The sequence below is a fragment of the Lemur catta genome, chromosome 1 (genome assembly GCF_020740605.2).
Source record: "Lemur catta isolate mLemCat1 chromosome 1, mLemCat1.pri, whole genome shotgun sequence".
NCBI classification, from domain to species: Eukaryota; Metazoa; Chordata; class Mammalia; order Primates; family Lemuridae; genus Lemur; species Lemur catta.
The window spans coordinates 189,098,661-189,111,182 of NC_059128.1; positions in this window are offsets into that span (position 1 = coordinate 189,098,661).

Consider the following 12,522-nt stretch of genomic DNA (forward strand, 5'->3'; position numbering starts at 1 on the left):
GAAAATCGAATCTGCCACAAGTGTGTTAAAATTGAGATAAAAAATTTAACCTGCACTATGATATTAATAGACTTAAATTAAATATATACAAAGCAATTTTATTAAGGTATAAATTGCATTCCCTAAAATCTATTCAATTTCATTGCATAATTCTATGATTTTGAGTAAATATACCAAGTTGTGCAACTATCCCATTTTTATCCATTAGAACATTTCCCTCACTTCACAAAGTTCCCTCCTACCCGCTGAGAGTGAATCTCCATTCTTACTCCCAGCCCCAGGCAACCATTAATCTACTTTCTGTCTCTATAGATTTTTTTTTTTTTTGGACACTTCTTACAATTGGAATCATACAATGTGCGATCTATCATGTCTGGCTTCTCTCACTCGGCACAATGTTTTCAGGGTCCTCTATGTCGGAGCGCCCATCAGACCTTCCGTCTGCTGTTCGAAGAGGCAGAGTGTGGTAGAGAAGGCTCAGGCTTCAGAGACCATCAGACGTGTGTTGAATCCAGCCACCTGGAATCTCTCCAAAGGTCAGTCCATGGCTCCCCACTCCCTTAAAAGAGTAACAAATCTCTTTACCTAGCAGACAGACACCGCCTTATCATTCTCTGGCAGTAGTTCCCCAGGGACTATATTGAAAGGTGACTGTATGTCAGAAATAGTGTCTCCCCATCGAGGAACACAGACGGGGCAAAACATCAAGAATCTCACTACAGTGTCTCCTCCTTTCCCACTCCACACTTCAGCCCTGAAGACAGAGCAGCCACAGGCGTCCATCTGGAAGGGTTCTTTGTCCTTCCTCTGGCCAGTGTGTCCAGAGGTGCTAATGAGCCCTGGAATAAACTGCTCAAAACAGGCAGCTGGAGGGGGACAGGGAGGCAGGAGAGACAGAACTAGGATAACTCCTGAATTAGAGAAGTAAGAACAGCACTGCAGTTACAGCCCAGACAGCCTTAGAGACACAAACAAACAAACTACTCTGTGCACTTAAGATACAGGTAACTGTAGACACATATATAATGCTTTTTATTTCCTTAACATAAACTTTATATACTCTGGCTGCTCCCAATGTGTATCAAATAGTTACTCTGCTAAAAAGTATTTAAAATACAATTAGGAAATCACAATACTGTAATCTCATTTAGGTCCTGAGCTGAGGAGAGCCGCCAGGGAGATGCTCCTGAAATGCCCGTCCCAATGGTCCCCACCCTGGCTGCACATTAGAATCATCTAGGGAGCCTTTAAAAATGTTAAAATGGCTCGGGCGCGGTGGCTCATGCCTGTAATCCTAGCACTCTGGGAGGCCGAGGCGGGTGGATTGCTCGAGGTCAGGAGTTCAAGACCAGCCTCAGCAAGAGCGAGACCCTGTCTCTACTAAAAATAGAAAGAAATTATCTGGCCAACTAAAATATATATAGAGAGGAAAAAATTAGCCGGGCATGGTGGCACATGCCTGTAGTCCCAGCTACTCGGGAGGCTGAGGCAGTAGGATCGCTTAAGCCCAGGAGTCTGAGGTTGCTGTGAGCTAGGCTGACGCCACGGCACTCACTCTAGCCCCGGCAACAGAGTGAGACTCTGTCTCAAAAAAAAAAAAAAAAAAAACAATGTTCAAATGCTCAGGCCATGCCCCAACTGTGTTAGTTTCCTGTGGCTGCCACAACATATGACCAAATTACAAACAAACAAACAAAAACACTTATTGGCTTAAAACAACAGATATTTTTTTCTCTTACACTTCTGAAGCATAGACATCTGAAATCAAGGTGTCTAAATGGTCAAGTTTCCTCTCAAGCCTCTGGTGCAGAATTCTGCTTGTCTCTTCCAGCTTCTGGTGGCTTTGGCTGTTACCTGGGCTTGTAGCTACATAGTTGCAATCACTGCCTCCATCCTTGTGCAGCCTTTACCTCTTCTCCTTGTGTCTCTCCTATGGATATCTCTAATAAGGACACTTGTCATTGGATTTAGGGCCAATTGGATAATCTAGGATGATGTCATCTCAGGATTCTTAAGTACATCTGCAAAAACCTTTTTTTCTAAATACGTTACACTTACAAGTTCTGGAATGTGACCACAGCCTTTTAAGGGCACCTATTCAACTCACTACAAGCAACTAATTAATTAGACTCTCTAGGGTAGAACCTAGGCAGGTCCCTAGGTGATAGCCAAGGTTGAGAGTTTATCTGAACTGCCACCCACTGCCCAGCAGAGGTCCTGGGTGCAAACCAATACCCAAAGAAGAGGCCAGAGGATGTTTCTGGCCCCTGATGCACATCTGAAGCTGAGCAAGATCAGCTGGACTGCCCTGTCCCATAGTGAGAAGAAGACAGGCATGGCAGGAAAGTAGGAATAACCATGCAATAAAATGTAGGATATGCCCAGTGGGATGGGAGAAGCTTCTAGTTTTTAAGGTTTAGAATCTGTTCATAGACAGTAGTGTTGCGAAAGGATAAGTACACGGCCTCAAAGTCAGATAAATCTGGTTTCAAACACTGGCTCTGTCATTTTCTTACTGTGTGACCTCTGGCAAGCTGCTTAACCTCTTTGCATTTTAGTTGCCTCATCTCTCAAAATGGGGATGAGACAGCAGCTGCCCTGCTGTTACTCCAGGTGAAGCTACCAATGGAATTAAAAATGATGGCCCCATAATCCCAAGGAGTGGCTCACCAGATATGTAAATAAATGCAAAAGAATAATAAACAAGCTAAATTATAATCTGTTCATTATCATTTACCTATAACAGCTAAAATGAAAGTAAAGGAGGGTGTTGGGGCAAATCCTGGTGCTGTGCCATGCCTGGATTTGAGCTGGTCAGATCTGTGGTAGTCGGTCTCAGGCCACCACCTAAGGGAAAAAATATGCCAGAAGTACAGAAAACACCCCTGCAGTCTCTGGTCACCAGGGAAGTAGTCCAGGTGGCAGAGGGAGAAATGGCAAGGGTGTGTAATAACAAGAAACTACTCTAACCAGAGGATAGAGTGTGAAGGAGCTGTCTCGTTTTTGTAGATCGATATCATCAGCTTCCTGAGGAAGCTTTACTAAAATGGATTGTGAGAGTGACTGACTTAGTAGCAGCCTTCTAGATTTAGAACGCTGCAGGATGGAACAGAATGTCTGGGTTGGTGCAAGACCCACAGCTTACTGGGGACCAATCAGAGATGACTGCACGTGATACAAACACACAGCAGGTGGGTCCTCACGGAACAGCTAGCCTGGTGGAATGGAAAAAGGCCACTGTGAAGGTTGTTTACTCTGAGCAGGTAAATTGACATTTCCCTCCTTTAAATGCAAGTGGACTCCCCAGATGAGGCAGCTGATGCAGTGCATATGCAATCCATGCGAGCGGCTTTATGAAGATCAGGATGTTCATCCACTTCAAACGCCCCTCACCCAGCTCATAGTAAATGCTGTGATTGCGTGAGCTCCTCTTGCATAGGCAGCCCATGTAAGCCTTTGCTGCAAAATCAAGTCAAAGTCCAGGAAACCACATCAGATTTATCTCAGCTTTCCCTTATGGGTCTTAGAGACGCTAGGAAAAATTAGGCTGATTCACAAAATAAGCGGAAAGACAAAGAAGATAGCCAAGGGACTTGTCCCAGTAGGGTAGAAATCTATAAATATTAAGAACTGGGATAAATAAGGTGGACATTGTTGAGTCAAAAGAAAGATCTTAATGTGGCGCTACTGGAGATCGGGTGCACTGACAGGTGCCCCTGCCAGTGCCACACCCTGAAGGGCCCTAAAGAGATCCACTCTGTTGACACAGTTTGGAGGAATCTTAAAAGCCAGCGGGCAAAAATAACAATAGAAAAAATTGACCTTGAATAACTGGGAGTGAAATAACAGGGAAATCAATCAGGACAAGGATTGATGAAGGGGTCAGAAGACTCCCTTGGCCTGATCCTTAGCAGAACTGGAGCCGTGTGCGTATGTGCGAGTAAAAGGGTCACAGGGCAAAGCTTTCCTGGGACTCCTTGACACGGGAGCCCCATGCACTGTGATTTCAAAATCTTTTGGTGAGGCCCTAACAGGGCTACAGTTTGCTTGGGGGCAGGTGAGGATGTAGCTGTTGTTGGGATGAAGGTAAAAGTTTAGATGAAAATGAGAATGTTTGAACAGACTGTGCAAAGTGTCTGTGTCTCCTCTACCTGAATGTGTCATAGAGAGGGATATTATGGCTCACCTGGGAACAGCTTTCATACCTAGTATTGAAAAACCAAAAGCAGGTAAGTTTGCCCTTCTGCCATTATTAACCCAGAGTACTAAATAAGAACCTATAGAATTGCTTAAGCCCTCACGGTTGTTAATTTGAAACAATATTGCTAACTCCTAGTGGATAACAAGAGAATACCATTTAAATTAATGTGTTAGAAGTTGGAATGCTGGCACCACTCTGTAGAAATTGCCCTGAATGGCTCATGAAAAAGACAATGGCTCATGGAGTCTATCAATTGGTCACCAAGGTTTGAATAAAGTAGTGCTGCCCATAGCATCAGCAGTCCCTGATACGGTTTCGAGAGTGCAAAAATACAATGCCTTGTAAATGCTTTTTTCTTGATTATGATGTCAGAAAAGAGCAAACCTTGCCTTCATGTGGGAAGGATCTCAATTTATGTATATTATATTCCCAAATCGTTGTTTGAATTCACCAGCTTACTGCTGTGACAATACACTATATTGATGATGCCACAAAAACATCAGAAACTGAAGAACAAGCCAGGACTGGGTTAAATGTAGTAGTGACACTCATGACTAACACAGGCTGGTTGACAAAATCCAGCAAAGATTCCAAAGCCCATACCAACAGTGAAATTCTTAGGAATAACCTGGGCAGGAGCCATCCTTGACATTCCACAGGCAATTACAAATGGCCTGTCCTCGTTACCTACCCCTGGAACCAAGTAGGGAGCACAGTGACTGGATGGGTTGTCTGGATTTGGAGGATGCACATTCCACATCTGGAAATATTGCTCACTCCTGCCCACTAAGACTGTCTGAAGGAAAGCTGTATTTGAATGGGAGCCTTGACAGCGGCAGGCTATGTATGAATTGCAAGAAGTGATGGCTCAGTCAATAATGGGTGCTTATAACCAATATTCTGGCATGATTTTGGAAGTATCTGCAGCTTGTACTTTTGCAGACTGGAGCTTGTGGTAAAAGCCCATGTTACTGCCTAATAGTGACCACTGGGATTTTGGACCTGAAAATTCCCAGATAGAAGCAGTATGGTAAATGTTATTTGAGAGACAATTATTGGCTTGCTATTTATTGGGCATTAATTGAAACTGCCTCTGCAACTGAAGGCCATAAAATAATCTTGAAATCTGAAATACTCATGATATCTAGAGTGATGTCAGAGAAACACTCTAATGAGGAAGTCATTTCCCAGAAGAGCTGACTCCATAATAAAATGAAAATAGTTGTCACAGGAACATGCTACTAGAAGAATACAAGGAGGTTCTCCCATCTATTTGTGAGTGAGTAGCCTCATTTGCTGTAGAACCAACTTTGGAACCCTCTGAAGAGCAGCCAGATCCTACTGCCACCTGGAGGGTGATGACTTATGAACGGCTCTCCACTAACCCACAAAAAGCTGCTTGGCTTAAAGATAACAGTTCTAAAGTGGATGGTCAGCATCTGTTTGGGAAGCCCTGCACTGTGACAAACTAATGGAAAAATTCTAATTAAAGAAGGTGAGAACAAATCAGCTCAGTGGGTGGACTGCATGCTGTTTTCCTCGCAGCGATGGAAAAATTGAACCACAATTAGAACCCCTAATTCTGGGTGCATTCTGACTCATGGACGATGGGCAGTGGCTGGCCATGTGGTCAGGAAGATGGGCAATGGAACACTGGATTGTTACAGGGATGTCGGTATGGGGTACGGCCCCGCGGAAATCACTATAGAAATTTAAGCAATGCATCAAATAGGACATGTCAATGCCCATCAGAAGAACCTCTTTCCAAGCATGGAAGGGTTTGGTTCCCCAAGTGAATATCTTGGTGCACTCACTTGAGGTGGCCAACTGGGTCCATGAAATGAGTGGGTGCAGGGGAGCTGCAGCAGTGCAGAGATGGGTGATCCTAGACACATTCCTCCACACCCTCAGGGGCACCACATGCCACTGAGAACTGTCCTGTCTGCCAGCAGGAAAGACAAAGACTGCAGGTGCCTATGGGCAGATTGCCTTAGGGGAAGGCCCCTGGCGCAGAGCTGGCAGGTGGGCTATATTGGGCCACTCAGTGCCAGTCACATTGCAAGGCCATCATTGGGTCCTGAGAGCAATAGACACTTACTGCACACTGCCTTTTGTAAACCCTGTGGTACATGCAAATGCTTAAGACATGATAAAAAGAATGGAGCAGAAAATAGTGTACCAGGTAAGACCACTGAGCTATATTTCTTCAGACCAAAGGACACGCTCTTTGGCCCCATTAAGTGTCCAACGGTGGGCAAAGAGATAACACACCAAATGGCCACCTCGTGTTGCTGATCCTCAGAGTAGGGGTTTGATAGAGAATTAGTAGGAGCAATGGAATCATTTGATGTTTAAAATATGAGGAGATAAATGCGTACAGGGCTGGCTTACGTGCCGTCGTGAGTATGTGCTCACACCAACACCACAGGAGCCAAGGAAGGGCTCCCACTCAGTAACTTTATCTGCTTTTTGGGGGAATTTGGGGGGAAAGGGGTGGGCAGGATGCTAGCTTTCTCTACCATTATTCCCATATCACTTCAACTTTTTTCTTTCCTAACTGATACAGTGTTCCTGCCACCAGGGCTACAACTCCAGGTATAAGAAGCAGGGATGATCCCTAAGAAGAAGTTGTAACTACACCTTTAAATCTCTGTGCCAGAATTCCTAAGGGCCTTGTGGGTTGGCTGGGGCCTTTACCCTATCTGGCATAATTTGGATTGACAGTAAATGGAGCTGTATAGCCTAGTGATCAAGAGAGCCCACTGAGCTGTACCTAGGTAACCCTACTCAGCGGGAACCGGAGTGGACTGTGGAGGAGGTGCTGGCTTGAGTGGCATTGCTGCCTGCAGTCTGCACCGGCACAGTAGCTGAACCTAATGTCTCTTCCAGAAGTGAAATAGTCTGGGTAAAAATCAATGACAAATGGAGAGAAGGAGAAATAGTAGCTGCGGGGAAAAAAAATTAAAAAATGGTTTATACAACAATGGAAATTCAATATTACAATTGTGCCTCTGGAGAGGCTGAGAGCAATGGAAAGATACTTTACACTAGATGCCTGAAAGAGTAAAGCCTTCTATTTGTCAAGACTACCCCTTCTTTTGGAACCTGACAAGGTCAAATGGAAATCTGCAAACCCGAGTGGCACTGCTCTGGGAGACACTACAACCATTAACTGTGATGATAAACTCTGCCAATTTTTTAATGACTGAGTGGAATTCTAGTAATGTTCTAGTATTTTTTTGGCTGTTAGCTTTCAGGTTATATCTCCTACAGAAGATATCTTTAAATCAGGAATTTCCAGGAACTATTCTCTAGTGGCCCACAGGGAAGATATTTTATGATTACCTTATGGACCTCCAAACTTATGAAGGTTCTCTAGGGATACTTTATCTTAAATTGATGCTCTGTGACTGCCCTATGCTCGAGAATGGATCGGAGTAAGACACACTGTGTGGTATAGTTAGCAAGGATCACTGCTAGTACCGTTAGCCTACCTTCAGCACTGGCCATTGGCCGGCTTCTGGGAAACAACCTCTGAGACCTTAGAATATTCTGCCTCCTAGGAGTGCCTTTGTATGGCTGACGTCTTGGGCCCATTTAACCAGACAAATTTTATGCTAACAATATGATACAAGGTAATGCCTATCTTTGCTCTGGGAGGGCTGGAGTCTTGAGTATCTGAGGCCAGTCATGCAGATGCTACATTACTGACCCCGTAATAAAAACCCCAGACACCAAGGCTTGGATGTGCTTCCCTAGCTGACAACACTTCCCATGTGTTATCACATATTGTTACTGAGAGAATTAAGAACAGCCCTGTACAATTCCACTGGGAGGGGACACCAGGAAGCTTATGCCTTTATCTCCTGGACTTTGCTCCATGTACCTTTTCTGTTTGCTTATTTTAATCCATATCCTTTGCACTAAAACATGTTTAGTAAAATATATATGTTTAGTAAACTACAGCCATGAGTACAGTAGCTTTTCTGAGTCTTATGAGTCCTTTTAGCAAATCATTGAATGTGAAGGTGGTCTTAGAAACCCCCAACACAGTCACGTAAATAAAAGGATTTCTAACTTTAAGATAAACTGATATATGAGGAACAGGGTGGGAAGACCTCCCTGGCTTGCTCCCATGGACCCCTGGTGTCTCCTGACCATATATGTCACTGCACAGCAATGTCATCGGTGGTTTTCTCTCCAACCAACTGCGTCTCCAGGAATACCTCAGGCCCCTTGAGGACAGGGACTGTCTCTTATCTGTCTCTATAGAGTCTGGGGCAGTACTTGGCACATATTAGATGTTCAAAATATTTACAGTATGAATGCTTTGGGGAGAGGGGAAACTTGCCCTTTCCCCAGAAAGTTCGCTGAAAGATCAACTCACAATTAAGGCAGATTCATAAAAGGAAGAGGTTTATTTACTGAGCACATGGGGAGAATCACAGAGTGATTATCCCATATCCCAGTGGGCTCCAGGAATTCTTATATCTGCCTTTTAGAGGGGAGGGGAGATGAGCAGTATAGGTAATTCTGTTTAGGGGCAATAAATGGTTGCTAGGGAGGATGAATGGATGGGGGAGACAGATTGACTTCTAAATTAACCTGAGAGTTAGGTATTATGTTTAAAATTATTTGGGCCAGGTCTGGTTGCATTCTTGGTTGTTTTTCCTGCAATATACTGAGATAACAGGCAGGGGAAGGTAAATCTATTCTTTTGATGGGTCAGTCCGGTTTATGCAAATAGAGGGAAAGCCCCTTCCAATGTCTGTTGATCTCTAAGCACCTGTAATTCAAAATACTCTTTATACCAAGGAGTCATTTTGGGGTGAAATTGCCTGAGCTCCGTCAATGCTTTACAAAAATATTCTTTGCTGTTACATAAATTAGTTTGTTCTTACACATTTAAAATAAATGTAAATTGCTAAGATGTGGTTAAAATACAAATATTCAGATAAATATATAAAGCAAGGCACATCTTACTAGTTTTTTTATTAATCAAAGAGACTGACACATACTTTATAGGATAATATTAGTTTTCCTAAAGAATGCTACCAGTCACAAGTCTGAAGTGAAATAAATACAGGCAGGTACATGATGATGGAATTTTTTTTTTTTTGAGACAGAGTCTCACTCTGTTGCCTGGGCTAGAGTGCCGTGCCATCAGCCTAGCTCACAGCAACCTCAGACTCCTGGGCTCAAGCGATCCTCCTGCCTCAGCCTCCTGAGTAGCTGAGACTACAGGCATGCGCCACTATGCCCGGCTAATTTTTCTATATATATTTTTAGCCGTTGGTATAATTTCTTTCTATTTTTAGTAGAGACGGGGTCTCGCTCTTGCTCAGGCTGGTCTCGAACACCTGAGCTCAAATGATCCGCCCGCCTTGGCCTCCCAGAGTGCTAGGATTACAGGCGTGAGCCACTGAGCCCAGCCCGGAATTTTCTTATTACTAGCATGAAAGGTAGCACTACAAAGGCCTATTGTGTAGTGCACAGTGACAAAAGTCATCCAAGCCACTGATAATTAAAGATATTCTCATTAGAGACTGAGGCAACTTCAAAATTACCCAGCTTTTACTGGGCAAGTAGTAAAGGAAATACACCCTGTGAATTCATAAAACTGGTACTCAATTAAACTCACTTATTATTTAGATTCTGAGTCCAAAACATTCTTATAAATTCATGAACATATTTGTATGCAGATTGATTTTCTGAGGATCACATTTGTATGTCAGAGACATTGAAGTCCCACTTAAATGAAAGAAGATTCTTTCATAAAATGCACAATCTGTATTGCAACTCTAACCCCCCAAATTCTCCATCATAGGCCAAGAGTCAAAGAGCTTCACCTTAAATTAGGCTTTAGACTCCTTTCCTGGCCCTCTGTTTCAGAACACCCCAACTAACCTCACCTCTTCTCATTCCATGAGCAGCTGCTTAAACTACAGAGCTTTGTGGATTGGGAGAAAGACAGGAAGAGTTCCAAACCAGGAAGCAAATGGTAAACAATGAAATATCAATGGCACCAAAAAGAACCTAGGGAGCCACAGAGGGCTCACATTACTCAAAAGCCCCATGGATCTTATAAAATTGCCTAGCCGTATGTCTAAAGGTAACAAAACCCAAATAAACTACACATACTACACAAACTTCAATTATGAGACATCCTAAGTCTTTCAAACAACAAAATAATTAAATTCTGGGTTTTAAAATATTTAATGTCATTTTCATCTGTTAGGATCTCCAGGCAGATAAATCAAAGAAATATTTAGATTTGGAAATAAGTGCCTAAAAATCCAAACTCAGAGCTGCACACTACAAGACATAACCTCAAATATGGCATTGTTGTTTCAAAGTGTATACGCTTCTGATAGAAGAAAGAAAAAAGATAGGTTTGTGAGAAACTTTTAGAAAATATGATATTTTGAAAGAACTTTAAAATGCCTTCTTTGGGAATTTTAAGTAGCTGGATTAAGAATAAAACACTGTCATATTTAGCTTTTGGTAGAGGACATTTGAAAAGTATTTTTATTTTCAAAGCCAAATAGGTTGGGGTAATTATTTAAGCATCTGGGAATACCAATTCTTTCATTATTTTAGTCTGATCTCAGAGAGATGCAAACATGCATCAACTTTTCCATTGTTTATGTGTCAATGCTTACAGAGACAGCAAAAGAAAGTCACAGGCAAAAATGAAAGTAGTTTGATTTGTGAACAGAAAAAAAGACAAACTCTGCAAAAATAATTTTAAAAAGATTTCTTCTGAGCCAAATTTGAGGACCATGACCCGGAGCCATGCGCAAGAATCCTTGAGCAAGTGGACTCACTGTGGCTGGGTTACAGTTTGGTTTTATACATTTCAGGGAGACAGGGGTTACAGGTAAAGTCATAAATCAATACCTGAAAGGCATACATTGGTATGGCCCGAAAAGGTGGGCCATTTTGAAGTGGGGGGGGGGGACCTTACAGGTTATAGGTGAGTTTAAAGATTCTTTGACTTGTAATTGGCTACAGACATGAAGCTTTTTTAAAAAAAATTCTTATTTAGTATAATAAAGTATAGATTAATTTATTAGGTAGGAGAAATTTATTTATTTTTTTATTTCAGCATATTATGGGGGTACAAAAGTTTAGGTTACCTATATTACCCTTCCCCCCTCACCCCCAGTAAGAGCTTCAAGCATGTCCATCCCCTACACGGTGCACATCGCAGTCATTATATATGTATACACCTATCTCCTCCCCCCCACATCTGCCCGACACCCGATTAATGTTATTCCTAAATGTGCTCTTAGGTGATGATCAGTGAAACCAATTTGATGTTGAGTACGTGTGGTGCTTATTTTTCCATTCTTGGGATACTTCACTTAGTAGAATGGGTTCCAGCTCTATACAGGAAAATACAAGAGGTGCTATATCACCATTGTTTCTTATACCTGAGTAGTACTCCATGGTATACATATACATTTTATTAATCCACTCATGTATTGATGGGCACTTGGGTTGTTTCCACATCTTTGCAATTGTGAATTCTGTTGCTATAAACATTCGGGTGCAGATGTCTTTGTTATCTTTGTCTAAATGCTTGGAATGTTTTAAGATGAGGAGCTGTTAATCAGATACAAGCCACCTGACATATATTTGTTGTATAAATTGAGGAACTACAGGTTTGTCTTGCATACCCTTAGGCCTGTTAATGGGTTACAAAGGATGTCCCCAAGAAGGGAGGGAGGCAGGATGAGGCATGTCTGACCTCCCTCCTCACGGCAGGCAATTTAGTTTTAGGATATCCCCTTGGCCAAGAGGGGGTCCATTCAGTCAGCTGGTGTGGGGGTGACCCTTAAGATTTTATTTTAGTTCACAGATTTTTGGGGATGAATGAAAGTTTACAGATAATTTTTTTCTTCTGATTTATGTTAGTGTTGCTACTATTACCATGATTTCACAACCACATTCTCACAAACATTTCCTGCATAGTGCTTGGCTCTAGGGTCAAGAAGATGTCCTCTTGGGAGCAAAATAGGTCTGTGTCCTGATTTGCATGGATTTCCCCTAAAGACCAACATAAAAGCCCAGAATTTTGAGGGACTTTAAGGTAAAAACAAAGACTTCTAGCAAAACGCAAATACTTGATAACTTTGTAAATAAGTAAAAAAGTAGCACACGAATCATGGGCTCTCAAATCTAGCTGCACATCAGAATCACCTCTACAGTTTTTCCAGCACAGCTGCTCAGATTCCTAGGTACTGTGACTCAGGAGCTCTGGGGAAGGGGCCAGACATCTGTGTTTTTTCCTCTCTCTGTAGATTGTAGTCAGGAAC